Genomic DNA, 20,632 nt, shown 5'->3' on the forward strand with positions numbered 1-20,632 from the left:
ACATTAGGGAGATCAAGAGTTTCCGGGAGGCTTCTCTACATTGACATCCGGGAGATCATGAGTTACCAGGAGGCTTCTCTGCATTGACCTCTGGGAGATCATGAGTGACAAGAAGGATTTTCCACATTGACATCAGGGAGGTCCAGAGCTGCATGAGGGTTTCTCTACATTGACATCCGGTAGATCATGAGTAACCAGGGGGCTTCTCCACATTGACATCCGGGAGATCATGAGTAACCAGGGGGTTTCTCTACAGTAACATCACGATCATCTTGAGTAACCAGCAGGCTTCTCCACATTGACATCAGAGAGATCAAGAGTAACCGGGAGGCTTTTTTACATTGACACCAGGGAGATCATGAGCTACCAGGGGGCTTATCTACATTGACATCAGGGAGTGCAAGAGTTTCAGGGAGGCTTCTCTACATTGACATCAGGAAGATCCTGAGTAACCAGGAGGCTTCTCTACATTAACATCACGAACATCCTGAGTAACCAGGGGGGCTTCTCTGCACTGACGTCAGGGAGATCACGAGTAACCAGGGGACTTTTCTACATTGACATCAGGGAGATCAAGAGTTTCCGGGAGGCTTCTCTACATTGACATCAGGAAGATCCTGATTAACCAGGAGGCTTCTCTACATTGACATCCGGGATATCCTGAGTTACATGGGTGCTTCTCTGCATTGACATCCGGGATATCCTGAGTAACCAGGGGTCTTCTATTCATTGACATGATGGAGATCCTAAGTAACCAGGAGACTTCTCTACATTGACACCAGGAAGATCATGAGTGACCAGGGGGCTTCTCTACATTGACATCAGGGAGATCATGAGTAAACAAGGGGCTTTTCCACATCGACATCCGGGAAAACAAGTGTAACCAGGGGGCTTCTCTACATTGACATCCAGGAGATCCGGAGTTGCCAGGGAATTTCTCTACATTGACATCCGGGAGATCAAGAGTAACCAGGGGCCTTCTCTACATTGATATCAGGGAGATCAAGAGTTACCAGGGGGCTTCTCTTCATTGACATCAGGGAGATCATGAGTAACCAGGGGGCTTCTCTACATTGACATAAGGGAGATCATGAGTAACCAGGGGACTTATCTACCTTGGCATCAGGGAGATCAAGAGATTCCGGGAGGCTTCTCTATATTGACATCAGGGAGATCATTGGTAACCAGGGAGCTTTTCTACATTGACATCAGGGAGATCAAGAGTTTCAGGGAGGCTTCTCTACATTGACATCAGGAAGATCCTGATTAACCAGGAGGCTTCTCTGCATTGACATCCGGGATATCCTGAGTAACCAGGGGGCTTCTATTCATTGACATCAGGGAGATCCTAAGTAACCAGGAGACTTCTCTACATTGACACCAGGGAGATCATGAGTGACCAGGGGGCTTCTCTACATTGACATCAGGGAGATCATGAGTAAACAAGGGGCTTCTCCACATCGACATCCGGGAGATCAAGTGTAACCAAGGGGCTTCTCTACATTGACATCCGGGAGATCCGGAGTTGCCAGGGAGTTTTTATACATTGACATCCGGGAGATCAAGAGTAACCAGGGGGCTTCTCTACCTTGACATCAGGGAGATCAAGAGGTTCCGGAAGGCTTCTCTATATTCACATATGGGAGATCATGAGTTACCAGGGGGCTTCTCTACATTGACATCAGGGAGATCAAGAGTAACCGGGAGGCTTCTCTACATTGACATCAGGGAGATCATGAGTAACCAGGAGGCTTCTCTACATTGACATTCGGGAGATCCTGAGTTACATGGGGGCTTCTCTATATTGACATCCGGGAGATCATAAGTAACCAGGGGGCTTCTCTACATTGGCATTCGGGTGACCATGAGTAACCAGGGGGCTTCTCCACATTGAGATCAGAGAGATAATGAGTGACCAGGCGGCTTCTCTACATTGACATCTGGAGATCTTGAGTAACCAGGGGGCTTCTCCACATTGGCATCAGGGAGATCTTGAGTATCCAGGGTGGGCTTCTCTTCATTGACAGCAGAGAGATCCTGAGTAACCGGGAAGCTTCTCTTCATGGACACCACGGAGATCCTGAGTAACCAGGAGGCTTTTCAAAATTGACACCAGGGAGATCGTAAGTAACCAGGAGGCTTCTCCACATTGACATCCGGGAGACCCTGGGCTTCATGGCGGCTTGCCCACATTGACATCAGGAAGATCCTGAATATCAAAGAGGCTTCTCCACAATGACACCAGGGAGATCATAAGTTACAAGAGGGCTTCTCTACATTGACATCAGGGAGATCATGGGTAACCAGGGGGCTTCTCTACATTGACATCAGGGTGATGATAAGTAATCAGTGGGCTTCTCTATATTGACATTATGGAGATCATGAGTAACAAGGGGGCAAATGACTACATTGACACCAGCGAGATGATGAGTTCCAGGGGTCTTCTCCACATTGACAAAAGGGAGGTTTTGAATAACCAGGAGTTTTCTCTAAATTGACATCAGGGAGATCCTGAGTTACCAGGTTTCTTTTACATCGACATCATTGAGATCCTGTGTATCAAGGGGGCTTCTCTACATTGACATCAGGGATATCCTGAGTAACCCGGAGTCTTCTCTGCATTGACATCCGGGAGATCATGAGTAACCAGGGGGCTTATACACATTGACATCAGGGAGATGATAATTAATCAGGGGGCTTCTCTATATTGACATTAGGGAGATCATGAGTAACCAAAGGGCATATGACAACATTGACACCAGCGAGATGACGAGTTCTAGGGGTCTTCTATACATTGACATCAGGGGGGTTCTGAGTAGCCAGGAGGTTTCTTTTACATTGATATCAGGGAGATTCTGGTTATCCAGGGTGCTTTTCAATATTGACATTAGGGAGATCCTGAGTGACCAGGGGGCTTCTCTACATTGCCATCAGGGAGACCATGACAAAGTAGGAGGCATCTCTACATTGACACCAGAAAGATCCTGAGGTATCAGGGGGCTTCTCTACATTAACATCAGGGAGATCCTGAAGTGACATCGGGGACATCATGAGTAACCAGGGGGCATATGACTACATCGACACCAGGGAGATTATGAGCAACCAGGGGGCTTCTCTACATTGACATTATGGAGATCCTGAGCTACATAGGTGCTTCTCTATATTGACATCAAGGAGATCATGTGTAAACAGGGGGCTTCTCTACATTAACATTAGGGAGATTTTGAGTGACGATTTGGCTTCTCCAAATTTACATCAGTGAGATCCTGAGCTACTTGGGGACTTTTGTTTAATGACATCAGGGAGATCATGAAAAAACAGTTTGCTTTTCTACATTGACATCAGGGAGATCCTGAGTAACCAGGTGGCTGTTCTACATTGACATCATGGATATCCTGAGTAACCAGGAGGCTTCTCCACATTAACATCCGGGAGATCATAAGTAACCAGGGGGCTTCTCTACATTGACATCTGGGAGATCCTGAGTAAGCAGGAGGCATCTCTACATTGACATCCGGGAGATCCTGTGTAACCAGGAGGCTTCTCTACATTGACACCAGGAAGATCCTGTGTAACAAGGGGGCTTCTCTACATTGACACTAGGGAGATCGTGAGTCACCAGGGGCTTCTCCACATTGGCAACAGGGAGATCCTGAGTGACCAGGGGGCTTCTTTACATTGGCATCAGGGAGATCCTGAGTAACCAGGGGGTTTCTCAACATTAACATTATAGAGATCCTGAGCTACCAGGAGGCTTCTCCACATTGGCAACAGGGAGAGCCTGAGTGACCAGAGGGCTTCTCAACATTGACATCAGGGAGATCCTGAGTTACCAGTGGGCTTCGCTACATTGTCACCAGGGAGATCGTGAGTCACCAGGGGGCTTCTCCACATTGGCAACAGAAAGATCGTGAGTCACCAGGGAACTTCTCCACATTGGCAACAGGGAGATCCTGAGTCACCAGGGGGCTTCTCAATATTGGCATCAGGGAGATCCTGAGTAACCAGGGGGATTCTCAACATTAACACATTATAGAGATCCTGAGCTACCAGGAGGCATCTCCACATTGGCTACAGGGAGATCCTGAGTGACCAAAGGGCTTCTCAACATTGACATCAGGGTGATCCTGAGTAACCAGGAGGCTTCTTTACATTGACATCAGGGAGATCATGAGTAACTAGGAGGCATATGTAAACACTGATACCAGGGAGATCACGAGTGATCAGGAGGCCTTTATCTACCATGGCATCAGATACCAACAGTCGAGAGAGCACCTGGACACTTCTAGCAAGTGCGTAACAATATTTAATAGTGAATTTAACAAATTTTAAACGTTTTTTTTTAATTCTCTATACGGGATAACGTTACATTTGTGCACTAAAATGTAAACAACGTTTGAAAACAACGTTACATTTCTTATGAAAAGAAATAGGTTGAACGTAAAAACCACTATGATTCTCGGATATCTTATTTCTCATGCATGCAGTATGAACGCTCGGTCGCGATTTTGCAAATCCATGAAGAGTGTTTAATACCGCAGCTTATGTATGATTACAAGCGTTTCGTAGTGGTCAAAGTTGGGTTGTCTCTATACATCATCATTTATATTTTGGCAATATCAATGGCTTAAATACCATGCAATAGCTAAACAAATGGTTGCAAAATATAGTAAATATTTAATTCGGAGGAGATGAAGAAAGCTGGAAAAGATATTGTGTCCGATCATGGCTAGCTGCAGAAAGAAGGCATCAGTTTGGACATTACGATAGAATGGTCAGTGAGTTAAGATTTGAAGACACGACGTCATTCTTCAACTTTATGAGAATGCCACCGAAAAGGTTTGCTGAAGTTAGTATAAACGTAGTTCACTTATTCGCCGATTGCACTACGATGTTATTACGATAATGAAGATCTTGCCGCATTGCTTGCACGATGCCTTTGCGCTTATGTCGATCTAACTACGTTCTCACAACGCTTTTATCCCGATTGATTGAAGCCACGCTCCTGCTACGCTTGTTTCTAACAAAATAAGCGTGGCGGGTTCGTTGAGCTTCAAGATCTTCGCGATTCTACTATGAATCTACCATGTTTATAAAAGAGCCTCTCTCGATCTGCCACGATGATACCACGATTGGTCACGATTTGGTACCAATTTAGAGCGTGGTACAAGCGGGGGCCATGTTTGAAAAGGGTATGATATCGATTGAAAACAATACACTATTTCTGTCAGTCGCTCCTTATTTTATACCAAGCTCGACTAGGGTTGGTTTTCATTACATACTTGAAACAATTTGATATTCGTTGCAAAACAAATGTTCCCTGCATTCCATTATATAACCTCATAGAAAACAACAAAATTAATGCAACTACAATGCTATTAATATGGAAGTCTCAGAGAAGCACTTGGGAAACTGATAAACATGAAGAGCATGAACTTGCAACATGAGCAAAGTATGTGTAAATAACAACATGCTTGACAGAAAATAGAACTTACAGACGTGGTCGACTGGACAAGGAAAACTAAAAAAAAACTCTTTTGGGGGAAAACCCGTTTGTCATATCAATTTACAGGATTTGTATTATGCTACTAGATGTAAAGCCTCATAACCCGTAAATTCCTTAACAATAATGTATAGAAAGCATATCAATTTATATGATGCACGTATACGTGCAATATCGAATTCTTCAAGTGTATATTATATCGCTATGTTCTTCGTAGACAAGTGAAAACAAAGTTGATGATTCATATGACGGACTTTCACAATAAACATTTTCTTGTTGAATCAAACACTCAATTGAATCGATGTGAAGGTATCAGTTCCCATAAGCTGAATGCATTTACATTCTTATGCGCACAAATCATTCGTGCTTATAAACGCCACCTGGCGCGTAATGCATTATTAACAAAGGAAAATGATTTTTCTCTAATCGTACACAATTGTATTTATCACAGAAATGACAATTACCGCAGCAAGTATACATTACACCTGGTGACACGATTTCAACGTTGATTGGGCTGAATTTGAGGTGTAGAGAATGCGTATGTTAACCTCTAGGTGCAATTTACCCTATTGTCGAGGTTACCGGACGTTTATGTTTGCACCATATGTTACAAACTGATGAGTGCATGGTATGTGTTTTGACTGACCAAGAACACCATTTGTATTTATATTTCTTTTATTAGTAATTTAAGCTGTATAATATCCAAACCAATGACTAAATTTTACTATCATCACATTTAACTCACATGAACAATAAATAACTTCGTATCATAAAACAACTTTGATTTAAAATATTTCTCTTTTACATAGTAACAATGGTATTTTCTAAAAAGCAAAGTATACAAAACATATTTCAGCGTCTAAGAAATTCAATACTAAAATAGACAGAAAAAATGTCCATTAAATACTGTCATACCTTATATTCATTTTCAATATCATACTAAGATTTGCACATGAAGTGTAGTAGTAATATTATATGCTGACAACTTAGTGAAACAACAAAATTGGTTATGAAAAAAGTCCTCTATTAACTCACAACGAGTTAAACAGATGCATTGAGTTATCACAACACATGGCATTAGCATATGTAACATATTCTGCGAAGATGAGAAACGATAAGACATACAAGTTAGTATTATTAAACGAAAAGCAAATTCTAAGCAAGAGATATGATAACATACCAAACGTATAATTATGCATAGTATTAAATTATAAAACCGGTTCGAGAACATGCAAAAGAAGCTATGATTGATTGCTTATGAGGCATGATATCTCGCAAAATGAAATTTGTGGTATTGACTTTAATAAACAAAAATGACAACCAAGAAATAGGATTACGGAACAAAAGTTTAGTTGTGCATACAGTTAAATTAAAAACCTTAAAATGTAAAAGTAGCCTTAATTGCCGGCTTACGAGGCATGAAAACCTGGCAAAATGAAAACGTCACCTTTTTCTCCTCATGACTTAACTTTGCTGACGACGTCAACTTTTAATCTGATTTTTTGAAAGTACCTTATTTTAAGCGTTTTATAAATGGATACAATCATCAAGTTATTAAAAGTATTTTTTTACAAACACTTCATGGAAGTGCACTCGTACATAATTCAATATGAACTAAATAGCACGTTCGAAAACAAGATAAACACATCATGTATTTAAACCTTAAATTCTAAAATAACAACTACACAGTTTTGTTTTGTATTATAAAAATATGTACAGATCTCATAAGATAATGAAAGTTATATATCTGTAGCACATGATATTTTACAACACAAATAAAAGAGTGGATTTGGTATTCACTGTACTGTACAATCTTCTATTTAATAAAACAAAATCATATTTGATACAATCAATTCATTTCAACAGCATTGACCGTTTCATCAACTTTCTTAGGGGCTGTGTCTGCACACTAATAATTTTTGATCAGTGTAAAACATAACCGAGAAGATACGAGACCCGTTCCCATGTTTCTGCATTGAACGGGCTCGATACAAACAAACTATTATTTCTAAATAAAACATCAAATTCAAAATCACATCCTTTACAATTAGCTACATGTGTATACTAAAACATTAAACCTATTAAAACTTTATTTGTAATGCAATACATGTGTATTGTCACAAGTGCAATGTGATACTAAAATCAAACAAAGCATAAACAGAACGTATATTCACAAATGGTTTAATATAATAATAAAAAATAATATTAAAACACTTAGTAAGTATGTTGTGTTGATCAAGTCAACAACAATCAATACACAAGTCAAATCTTATTTTTTCAGAGATGACAGACAGAATGCTTTTTTAAAAAGAAATATATCAAAAGCAAGTCAAAATCTGTATCCAAGAGAGTATCTTGACTTATGATGCTCAAATATCATCAATACAAAACGTACTATCATAATAATTTGATTAAGTTTGGTCTTCATATATGATATTGATGCATCTCGAAATATGATCCCACATACATAAGTCATAAAACAATACTTATAAAACACGCATTATCCACAACATGGTCAAAAAGGCTAAATCATGAAAAATACCTATATGTTCAATTGAATTTTTAAACATTTGAAAAATATGACATGAATGAATGAATTTCAGAAGAGCTGCTTTAGGGTAAGCGCTCTTTTAATGGCAAAGGGTAAGAAAATCGCAACAAAACGACAAAACTATGCTTTCAATTTTGGCATAATATGAGATTTTTATCTGTAGATCCTTACTTCCTGAAGTCTTTCAGCTGACATCATTTTATATAGGCAATAGTGGCTGTTGCCTGAGGCTTCTACGAACCCCAAATGCAAAACATGGTACATGAACCTTTTATCCTGAACTAAGCACTAAGTCACTGACATCAGCCTACATGAGTTTAAACATTAATGGATTTAAGGGCCTTCCACAGTGCAAAAGTGGATGGGGAAGGTCAAAATTTTAAACGTTTTAAAAGTTCATGTTTTATCAAGTTTTGATGAAAGATCTTTTTTGAGAGTAAAACAAACATTCTTAGTGACATGTATTAGGGTAGCAAGTAGTTAAACACATTTTACTAAAGAAGATTTTATAAGATTTTGGATAAAAAAGCATTCACATTCTTTCGGAAAGGTCTGTTGACATTTTTACTTTGTTTTTGTGTCAAAATGCCGAACAATGTTCTGAGAGTTCTTGATGATATCTTTTCAAATAAGAAAGTTATTCAAAAAATAATAATAAATAGTGGATGGAATTCATTTCCTGGATACATAAATGCGAATATCTGATTTTTTAAATTGTGCAATCACCACAAAACCTCAAGACAGTGTTGATTAGGTAGTACTGGTAAATTTGACTCGTAAACATATTCATTTTGCATATGGGCATTTCCGGGAAAACGCAAATGCTTTTTGATTTGTAATCTGATAAAATATTATTTCGTAATAATTGCTCAACTTCTTACTACAGCTTTACATGTTGCAACGGATATATGAATTATACTTGCTAAATATTGAACCTAAAAAATATTAAAAAATGATTATTTTAAACTTTTTTTTTAATTTTGGTCCTTAAAACGACGTTTGCATTGTAACCGGCCCTTAAAACATTGCGTCGCTTGGAGCCTTTTGTAAATATATAATAACATTTAGTTGTTTTATCCCCTGCCGAAAGGAAGGTTTCGGGAGGTGGATATTGTTTTGGCGTTGTCCATCCGTCCGTCATTCCGTCCGTCCGTCCTTCTGTCCGTCCTTCTGTCTGTCCTTCTGTCCGTCCATCCGTCCGGAACCATACCTTGGTAGGCATTGATCAGAAAATGTTCAACCTTGTTTAATTTTGTTTACACTGTTGAACATAGATCTTATGTACAGGTTCGTCCCTGAGGGTTCTTGATTATACGGTCCCAGTTATTGAAATGAATTTGATGATATTAGATGATATAACTGTGTTACTATTCGAAGGAAGATTGCACAGTACAGAGAATACGCAATCCACTCTATTTTTAATATAAATTATCATGTGCTTCAAATATATAACATTTCAGCAAATTATCAAATCAATATAACATTGAAAGTCAGAATAATTAAAGTTCATTGACATGATATTAGCAAATCAATAAATATTTAAACACAAAACCCTCTCGTATTTAGAGTTGAACAGTTCTTTTTAAACTTTTTTGTCGACCTCAAATCCAGCTTCATCTGTCCTGAAAGAAATAAAACAAAAACAACTTATACAGCTTTTTTAACGCTTTTGCCTTGACCGAAGCAAGTGTATAATTATGTGATCCAAATTAGAACCACAACATATCAGACAATAGCAAATGTACGAGTGTCTTTGGATTAAGTACAAACACGCATTTATATGCAATGTTTACCCGCTTTTCTTGCATGTTAATCATTGGACACTACTGGGACAAATCAGTAGCCTAAAATGTTAAGTGATACTCAAACTTTAAATCAATACGTAAACAGGTATATAAAAAAAAACTTTAAGTGATAATCCTTTATCTACTTACTTAATCAAGCATTTATGGAATGTATCTACTAGTTTTACGGATAAAACGATTGTAATCGTGTATTCAATAGCTGAAAACGCAAACATATCAGATGTCTTGTGGGTCCTGAAAGATTTCTTTCAAATTATAGATGGTATCCTTCCTAAGAATCATTGTGTTTGATTTTTTATTCATCCTTTACGGTAAATTGAAACAATTGTATTAATTTAGGTACTGCTTATTTGGGAGTAAGAGTGCATCTTTATCAATGATCCTGTTTCTACACATCGAGAAATAGAGTGTCTTCATTTAATTGTTAGTGTGATAATTTATTGACATGGGAAATGTAGAATTATAAGGCGTCACGAGAGTACGGCTCTCTGAATAGAGTATTATTCGAAACCACAAAATTGTTTGAAGTTTAAAACTAGAATATAAGGTCCCAATATCATAAATTACTTAAGCCAAATCTCAGTCTCACCTCAAATTAGGTATCCATGCATAGTAAGATTTTAATTCTGCATGTTTTTTATGCATTTTGAAAACGTGTTTAAAATTTCTTATAGGCTTTGTAGATAAAAAGATGTCGCCAATATTTCAAAGAAAACCACTTTTAGAGTGTCAAAAAGCAAAGCATTGTACCCAAGTACATATTTGGCTGTAGAATATCATTCCCTTGGAATCTTGACAAGAGGCATTAATATAATATGCAATAATGCTTGTAAAATGTGTAAAGTCATGTTTTTTCAATACCTTTTGATCGTTTGGGGAAAAATGAGTTGGAACTAAGAATAAGTTTTGACTTAAGTATTTTAGTGATGTTGATACCAGATAAATTGAGACTCGGAACTGTGGTGAACTGTCGATGAAAGCCTTTAACTGGCTTTATAAGCTTGAATATTCAAATTTAAATTTTAATTCACATTTCCGTAAAAACAGCACTTGAATTAATTGCGTGTTTTTCTAGTTTCGTTTTATTGTATACAAATATCACAACACATCAATCAATTACATACGTTCATTGAGATGCTTGTAAAACAGAATACAGGCAATCGTGAAACTTAATTCACAGGTATTAATCTGGACTGAATATTTTTTCATGAATGAGTGTCGATACTCAGGTATTGCGTTTTTCAAGTTTATCAGTGTATATGTGTTTTTGACATTTATTAAACTTAACAGGATAATAAAACAAATGTGCATGCGGGTGTTCTTTACGAAATTACCGTATCCCAAAGGCTTAGATCTATCCGGTAAACACTTGAACAAAAATATGAATCTAGATTTATTTCTAAAAGTCACAAATACCTTCTCGATTTAATCACAAGTTACAGTTGCAAAGATTGTCCGGAACATCCGTTTCTTGTATTGTATGGAAAGTATTTCCACATAAGTAACACTGAACCGCATCGGGATGACGATCAGAACCTGAAACATACAGAAAACATCGGGCGTTGTTTGGTTTGAAGACAAATTATTGGTTTTACTGAAAACATGTTGTTACGACATAAAAGATGAATTAAATCAGCGAATGGGTAAATTGGTCATCAAAAGTGAATGAGCCAATGTAAAACGATGTTTGGATGTAAACCGGTAATGCGATCCTCGTAAAACAAATATCCTACACATTATATTTCACGAAGATTATTTGCCATCAGTAAATATATGTATATATGGTCGAGCTCGTTACAGATCTTATATAATATCCTAGATCATGTTATCATAAACATTGTTGCCATTTTTTAACAATCTTCAAATAATGAAAGAAGATTTTAATTATTTAAATAAAAATACCTCTAAAAATAAAGTTTGCTCGTGCCATGTCTTTCGCGGAAGGATTCCGGTGTGGCCACTTTTTCGCATAGCCTTTGAAAGACTTCAGGCGTCTTCTGTAGTCTGCATATTTCCCAAAACCCACATCGGCGTTAGACGTAACCGTAGCTAGTGCAGGAAGCGCAACCACCGGGTTTCGTTGAGCAATCCTTTCACGCCGATGCTCCGTTAACGATCCACTTATAACTAGTGCAGGAAGCGCAACCACCGGGTTTCGTTGAGCAGTCCTTTCACGCCGATGCTCCGTTAACGATCCACTTATAACAAGTGCTTCGGTTGTTCCATCTTGACTACTCTCCTGTTGACATTCCCTGCCGTTTACATTCACAACTATTTCATTTGAAAGTTCACTATTTTCGTTACCCTCATCAGTAACATCTTGCCTTTCTGTAGGGCGTTCAAATTCTGTATATGTCGTTACTGATGCGTGTTGCCCTCCTATAGTCTCTTCCTGGCTGTTTTGCAGAATACTTGGCACATTATCTGTCTCGACAATACTCGGATAGCCATGGTTTGGGTGAATGTAGTCGGACATTGTCTGAAATAATGAATATATGTGTAATATAAATGTAATCTTAGATATAAATTAGTTTTGTTGCTAAGGTTAAATGTTTGTTTGTATAAAAAAATCCGACACAAGGAAACTCGGCAAGCCTCTTAACCGGCTTACGCGCGAACCTTCCCGGATATTTCGACGAAGACCGTCAACATATGGCATATATTATTAGTCTGGTACTCAAGTAAATCATTCTGCTAAATAATATTATTCAGGCGTAATCGCTATAATATAACTGCAATTGATTTGTAAATATATGATTAACTTCCTGTTAGGAATTTTAACGCTATTTTAATTTGTTTGTTTATTTTAAACTGTAAGTTCATATCTTATTTCAAGAATGTCCAAAAAACAACAAATTTTCACGATTGGCGAATTTTCTGTTTCATTTATGCCTTTTTCATTTCTTAATTAAAAATAAATAGTTTATTTCTCTAAAGTCCCTATTTCCTGAAAAAGTGTTTTTTTACGCCGGGATACATGGGACGCCCCTTAGGCAAATGTATAGCTGATGACGTACCTTTGAATTTTCTATTTCGGGTTCGTTGAATTAAAGTTATGATTATATTTTATACATTGTTTGTTTTTCTGTACAAACATTTAATGAGCATTAATAAATGAACTATTATAAATGTATATATTTTCCAAAATGTAACGTAAACACCTTGAAATCTAGTCTAAAAAATAGACGTGTTTTAAGGGATTCTTCTAATCCCTAATGTCTAAACGGGTTTGTGCAAACGGGGTGGGGGGGGGGAAGATTTGAAATTGTATTTAGAGAAGTATTTTATGTTTAAAATAGTTAATAAAGGTTTATTTTCATATTTTCCCATTTTTTTCCGATACACAATCCCTGCGTCAGATTTTGCGTTGATAATCTGTAAGCCAATGAGGTTATATTCTAAGTCAGTTAGACGACCTGAATTAAAATTTTATGATTAAGAATGGGCGATGTGAGCGAAGCGAAGATTTTAATTCATCTAACTATTGCTTAGAATTTAACTTCTACGTATATATAACAAATGCAAACTGTGTGAATTATTCACTCAATACGAACCCTTTTTAAGTTTAAGATTGTTTTGTTTTCTACCCTTTAAGGGAATACAACTAATTAACATTTTCCTTTGCCATCACGGCTGCGCAAATCTCAGTCATTTCTTCATTGGGCATTGAGTTGTTACAACATAAAAATCGGAATTTTATTTAAATCAATATTTTATAATTATATATTCAACCATAATAATGGAAGAGGTTTAAGGTCTTTTTCTTCAAATAAGTGCTTAGCTTTACACAACACAAGAAAAACAAAATTGTCAACACACGTCTTGATTCTACCATACTTCCATTTCGACTGACTGTCCATTAATAGAATAATAACTGTCCATTATTTGACCAATGACTGTCCATTCTTAAAATACTGGACAGTTAAAAGAAACAAAGTACAGATTGCAGTCCAATAAAATATAAAGAGAACAATGGATGACGTCACAAACATGTTTTGTGTTTAAATAAGCTGTCTTTGTGGTAAGAAATACGTAAAAAGAGATATACATGGTGACGATTTCACAATTGACCTTGTACGATATGTATTATTCTAAACTTTTGCCCATGTCCTATCAATACATACACATGTATGAAAAAACATTAATTTTGAGTGATAAACCTATAACTACTTACAAAATAATGCATTTATCGAAAATATCAATAACTGATAACAAGATTGTAACGTGTATCTTATAGCTGTAATCGCAAAAATATCAAATGATTGGTGAATGCTAAAATATTTTCTGTGATCCACTATTACCTCATAAGGTGGAAATACAGTGTTTTCTGCACCTTTCTTCCAAATTAAACTCTGTATCCTTCATTAGAACTATTGTTTTCGACATTTATTCTTCCTTTTTGGTATATTTAAACAGTTATATTAATCATGCTAAATCTTATTTGGAGTAAAGCGTGCATTCTAAAAGTCGTTGATTTCATGTGTTTCCTCATCGCAATGTTAAGTATATGGCTAAATCATGACTATAACCCGTTTCTTTCCACGTCCAAGCTCGAATTACATCTTAATTAAACAGGCCCAGAAAGAGTAAAAAGGTCCCAGTTGAATGGATTTAAAACTCAATAGAAGCCTGTTTTGGAATCAAAGGCATACCACTGGTATTGAACGTTTCGCTAACCGGATCACGTAATCATCTAATTACTCAAGTTCTGCATATTAACAGCCATCGGAATTTAAGAACATTATACCGATCTTCCAAACACTCCACCTTAGCCCGCTAAGAAATTCACCGATTATCCGAGTTTTTTTCTTTATTTCCATTTTTTTCTTTTCCTGTTTTTTCTATCACCATTGACTTCCGGTGTCAGAGTCAGGTTTTTATAACGGCTTATTTTATTGGCTCATAAAATCCACGAGACGTTTCGCGGTTCAAGTGTCAACAACTGTTATATTTGGACAGGAAATTTTAAACAATGATAAGTCGTTGGCATTAAATGACTTTGAGTGACTCTAGCGTGCTTATTTCGGGTCAAGCTGGTACTGGAATTACACAAACCATCAAATCCGTATATGAAACCTTCATGAGACAAAGGTACAGCAATTTCAACGCAAAAAAAATGTGATAGTAAAACTAGGAAAACAGAAAAATGGGAATAAAGTAAAAAAACAAAAAAAATTCTTCGCGGGCTAAGGTGGAGTGTTCGCAAGATGAATATCATGTCCTTAAATTACGTTGGTTGTTAATCTGCAGAAGTTCATTTGAATTGAGTAATACGATGATTACGTGACCAAGGTAGCGAAACGTTCAATACCATGTTAGAATATATACATATAATTTAGATAAATTTAGAGTAAATAGAAACAACTAAGGCCAACGCGTTAAGAACAGTTTGGACGTACATGTAAACTGTCAGCATGTCAGCGATAAATCCTTATCCATGAAGGCGAAGAAAGATAGGACTCTGGTACTTACGAAAGTAATGTCATGGTCTCATGATTATCAATTATTCAGGTTTGTTACGTCATGAGTCTGGCTAAAAAATTGGGGCCGCAGAGAGGGTACTCAATCAGAAAAATACTTACTCTCAATAAGCAGCAGTACCCGGCATTTCTTACGAAACAGCGAATAGCCAATAAATGTGGATGTTTCAATCTGACTTGAATGCTATTCGAATTTGAGCACAAATATACTCATACAAAGTCAGACCGAGATCATTTAAGCGGCTTTTGCCGACATTTGAAACAGAATATGTTATCAATAACGATATCTTTATGGAAAATGTATCGAAATACAAAACCTATTTGTGTAAAAAGAGAAAATTGTAAACAAATCATTTAATACATTTCTTAGTTTACATTCAAATAAATCATGTCATGTGGTCGTGTGGGGAAAATGATTTGAAATTGGGATTAAGACTAGACTGTGAAAAGTGTGTTCCTGAGACTAGGGAAGACTAGTGAAGAATGGAAGCGCGTTATATGAGATTCATGTTCTGAGCAATTGCTCTCCGAGAATGATGGATTTAATACCGTGGAAGTCCAAAAAAGGAATGTTTTTCGGCTATTTTCATTGTAAAATAAAGTTTTGCTGCAATTACAGAAAGTGATTAGATAGTGTTAGTGCGGTGCGCGTGTCAGTTGTTCGCCATTGAATTCAGTCTCTTGATAAGGAGTTTCTTTTATACTTATTTTCGTTTTATTAGTTTTTTAATTATTTTCTGAATTACCCCCTTTATTTCAAAAGATTCCGTGGTACGCCCGTTACGCAAAATTATAGCTGTCAACTTTTTTATTTCCGGTTTGTTGAGAAAATGTTCTCTGCTATTCATTCTAATAGTTTATTATTCACTCGTTTTTAGTACAAAGCTTTTATGATCAGTAATCAATGATGTTTTATAAGTGCATATATATTAAAAAAATAACGAAAACACTTTTATTTTAAGTGGGGCATGACTATATAATTAATTTACTACGCCACCATTTAATGAATGAAAATTCGGAAGGTCAAATGTGTTAGCAAAACACATGCGGATACTCATTGGATTTTAAACATTTTTCTTAGATTATGATTGTATGTGTTTAATGATACATAAATATTCAGTCAGAGACCAGACTGTTTCGCTTGAAACAGGTTTGTTTTGTAAAAAGTAAATGATACGCTAGTTTGTTGACAAGTTTTGTTGCGTGGTAGGGGTAAAAGTATTAGATTATATGTAAATTGTTGTGTGAATTTTTCGGGAAGCTCGTTTTACGTATTACAACGGCAAACAGTTAAAAAACATTCGAACAATGATATAAAATTCTATTTATGTTAAACAGTTGTTTTCGTCCGTAATTTGTTTGATATGAAAGCAAATGCTCAAACATTCAGCCTCAAGATCAAGAAATTGTTTAAATAACGGGATAACCGGTAATAAACGGTAAGTTGTTTATTTCCAAATATATATTTATTTAAATTTATAAAACATTTCTTTAAATTTTAACCATTTTTTGCCGACATGTACTGGTTCAAGGTTAAGTGTTCTGTTTTGATCAAGGGGAAGTAACTTAACAAGTTTAAATGTAGTTCTGAAAGTTGATATTTTCACTCCTTATTTTGCAGTGAAATGATCAAATTGATACTTTCACTCCTTATTTTGCAGTAAAAATATCAAATTGATGTTTTCTCTGTTGTTATTTCACTGTTAAAACCCATATTTCATCGAAAAGCATAAAAGAAATAGCGTGTTTTCGGCACTTTTTTCAAATTAAACACGGTGTCCTTCATAAAAATATTTGCCCATTATTTTCGGTAAATTTAAACAATTGAATTGAAAGCTGTAAATCTTATTCGGAAGTTAGAGTGCATCTTAGATCGCTGTACAAACAATTTATTCATGATCGATAGCACAAAAGTAGATATTCGATAGCATTTAGTATTTTAATAGTTTGCGTAGGTTGACGAAATAATTCTTTAATATATATAGATAAATGAATTATATTGATGACTTACTGGTTTTTAAGTAATAAATTTACTTCCTGTAAGATTTTAACTGTTTTACCTTCATTAAGTTCTTTATTCTAAACGCATTTTGTTTATCCTGCAGTCACTATGTTTTTATTCGTTAAACATAGCTCGGTATTTAGAAATGTGCGAGTATTGATTTAGTCGCACAATCAAGCTTAAGTTTTTTTTTTAATCTAAACGAAAACCTTTCAAATTTAAAAATGGTTACTTGCTGAGCTGTTCTTAAGCAAATATTAATAGTTTGTACATTGAATTCAAGTCAATTACCAGATATTTAAATAGCCCCAAAACAATGTTTGCATTTACTGTTATGATCCAGTCAATCATCCACCACTCAGTATTGGTATGAGCACAAATACGTTCACAGTCACTTGACTACATACATGAACTAAAGCAAAACCTGGCACATGACTGGTTAACGTAATCGTATCTGTTCGAATTACATTTAAATAGTTTGACCAGTCATAGCAAATTTCGAGAAGGCGGTCCTTTTGCTATTGCTTCAAACTAAGTCAAAAATATGAAATACTCCTGTACCAATTAGCAGACGATAATGGATGAAGCTTTCACTGTGTAGGTCATTAAAATGACCACGATGGCAAACTGGTGAGTTTTTACCTATCACTTGTAAATTATTGTTGAACTAAATTGGTTTTGACCCCTTACTAAATGTACAACGTTATTCAATGACAATATCAAGTGACTGTAAATTGTAATTTCTGGAAAGAGCATGTCAATCGTCAATTTGATTTTTCTAATCATGAATTATATGTTTTTCTTACAAAAAAAATCATAAGAACTTATTGTCATTTCGCTTCATCACTTTGAAATGTGTTTACTTGTGTAATACTTTCATTTGATCGGAAAAGAGACAATTTAAAGAAGTCGCGAAAATATATGACAGTTTAGAATTGTGATATGTGACTGAATTCATTTAATGTTCGTGGGTCATTGGGTGAAGAAAACATGTCTTACACATAATTGTTTATGATATTCACTAAAGTTAATTGTCCATTTCAGACTCAATGGAGAGAGTCATGCACAACCAGTTATGCAGTTACTCAGCTATAGATGTGGCGAAAGTGAGGATGTCAACTTTTCCTGTTACCGGTACGTCTGAACCCTGATCATGTTGCCACCATACAGAGCCCCAACCCACCAACATGTCCTGTACACGTTCTGCAGGTGCTCACGTGTTCATGACACTACTGACTAGAGTAACTGGTAAGGGTTTTAGCTAAGATAATTTTAAAAGTTTTTCTTGTCATGAACGCGTCATAGTAGATTTCAATGGAACCAAATACATATTTGACAGAAGTGAGTGTTAATACAAAGTCATACATTTATTGTTTTTCCCGGGAGGACCCATTTCTCACAAACATAGCAATTCTACTACGAGAGCAATGCCCCTTAACTGTCATATGACTCAAGAACTTGACAGTAGATCGCAATTGGTATAACTTTTTACTTTGAGGCTTAAATGTGAATCGTTCTGTACCTACAATTAATACTAGCTAATTTTGTTTCAACTGCATAGTGAAACTTCAATGTAAACAGCTTAAAATCTCATCAATTCTATAATCTTCTAGAGTTAAAATAATTTAAAATTGGCCTTATTTAAAGAAAGAAGACTTTAATTATGTATTTTAAACTTGCTTCTTATCATCAAAAGCTAAATTCAATGTTATATATTTTTCAGGGAAAACAGACTTAAAATAGAGGAAGACAACTGCCGGTTGAGAAAGAAAAGGAGGACATGGGCGATACATATTACTGCACGGCAGTATAGAATCAAATCATCTACCAACTCCATGTTAGTTGCTGTGGGCATCAACATTGATACAGATGTAATTTTGGAAACTGTTCAAAAATATGAGTTACACTTAAAGAAGAAGTGAAAAACTGTTCCTGTATACTGAGGGACTGCTTTACACAAACTAGATCCTGTCAGAAAAGGTTTGGCAAGTCGCAGTGATTAAATAAATTTGAAACTTAAACACATTCTACCCTAAAGAAGAAGAACCATCATCATCTACAATTATTACATCATTTGGCAAGGTCTTAGGTGTATATACTCACAACAGTGTTATGTGTCATAAAAAGTGGAAGTGTTATAAATGGACGACTTCTTGACAAAACCATAGAACTGTCATATTTTATAATGATTAGTCTTGTTTCATTATAACTTCTTAAACCATTATGAAAAACAATGAATTAGTATTATAAATTAATGTGTGTTCAATTGAATAACTATTGAAAGTACTTTCATTAGAATATTTATGTGAAGGTCAAGTTTAATTTGCTTACAATCCACTTATAGTTTACTACAGTTGTGATCATCACATTTCTACATGTTTATTGCATAACATTCTTAGTTTCCAATTATTTGTTGATGAATATTCATGAAATTCATAATATTAATTTGCTGCAAAATGTTCATGAAAGAAAAATGACCACTTATGATGAACACTTAGTTCAGTTACTTTTAGTTCATGAATCACTTGAAATCTGGTTCATGAACTTCATGAATAAATCGGCCATTTTTCCTTCATGAACTTTTTATATTAAAAAGTTCATGAAATATTTCATGAATAATTCATGATCTTCATGAACCTTTAGTTCATGAACTTCATGAATAAATTGGCCATTTTCATTCATGAAATTTTTATTAAAAAGTTCATGAACTTATGAACCTTTAGTTCATGAACTTCATGAATAAATCGGCCATTTTTCCTTCATGAACTTTTCATTAAAAAGTTCATGAACAATTCATGAACTTCATGAACCTTTTTCGCCGGGGTGCGATTGTCAATTATCTGCTTTTTAAAATTTGGTCAAATTAAAGTTACAAATCAGAATCAAACGTACGTTGCTACCAAATGTCATATTAAGGGCCTTCCATAGTGCAAAAGTGGGTGGGAAAGATAAACAATGAAACGTTTCGAAAGTTCATGTTTTATTAAGTTTAGAGGAAATATCTTTTGTGAGAGTAAAACAAGGTGACATGTTTTGGGGTAGTAAGGAGTTGAGCAAAATTTACAAAAGAAGATTTATCAGATTTTGGATCAAAAAGCATTCACGTTCTTTCGGAATAGTCTATCGACATTATTACTTTGTTTTTGTGTACAATGACTCAGACTTCCAAATCAACAATGTCTTGAGAGTTCTTGATTATATATTTTCAAATGAGAAAGATATTAAAATAATAACTGAAATTAGTGGATGAAGTACATATCCTAGCTTCGAAATGCACCTATCATTTTTTGA

At 35.7% G+C, this 20,632-nt stretch overlaps 1 long non-coding RNA gene across 1 annotated transcript in view; it reads right to left on the reverse strand.

Moving 5' to 3' along the window:
- Nucleotides 1–6,181: 6,181 nt before the first annotated feature.
- Nucleotides 6,182–20,632, reverse strand: part of LOC128226754 (uncharacterized) — a 43,160-nt gene continuing 28,709 nt past the window's right edge. Inside the window, exons 6-8 of the long non-coding RNA XR_008259724.1 lie at nt 11,762–12,338; nt 11,276–11,395; nt 6,182–9,676 (exon numbers count right to left, since the gene is read on the reverse strand). This is a non-coding gene — a long non-coding RNA (uncharacterized LOC128226754). The remainder of the gene's footprint in view (nt 9,677–11,275; nt 11,396–11,761; nt 12,339–20,632) is intronic.

This window comes from Mya arenaria, chromosome 3 (genome assembly GCF_026914265.1).
Source record: "Mya arenaria isolate MELC-2E11 chromosome 3, ASM2691426v1".
Lineage (NCBI taxonomy): Eukaryota > Metazoa > Mollusca > Bivalvia > Myida > Myidae > Mya > Mya arenaria.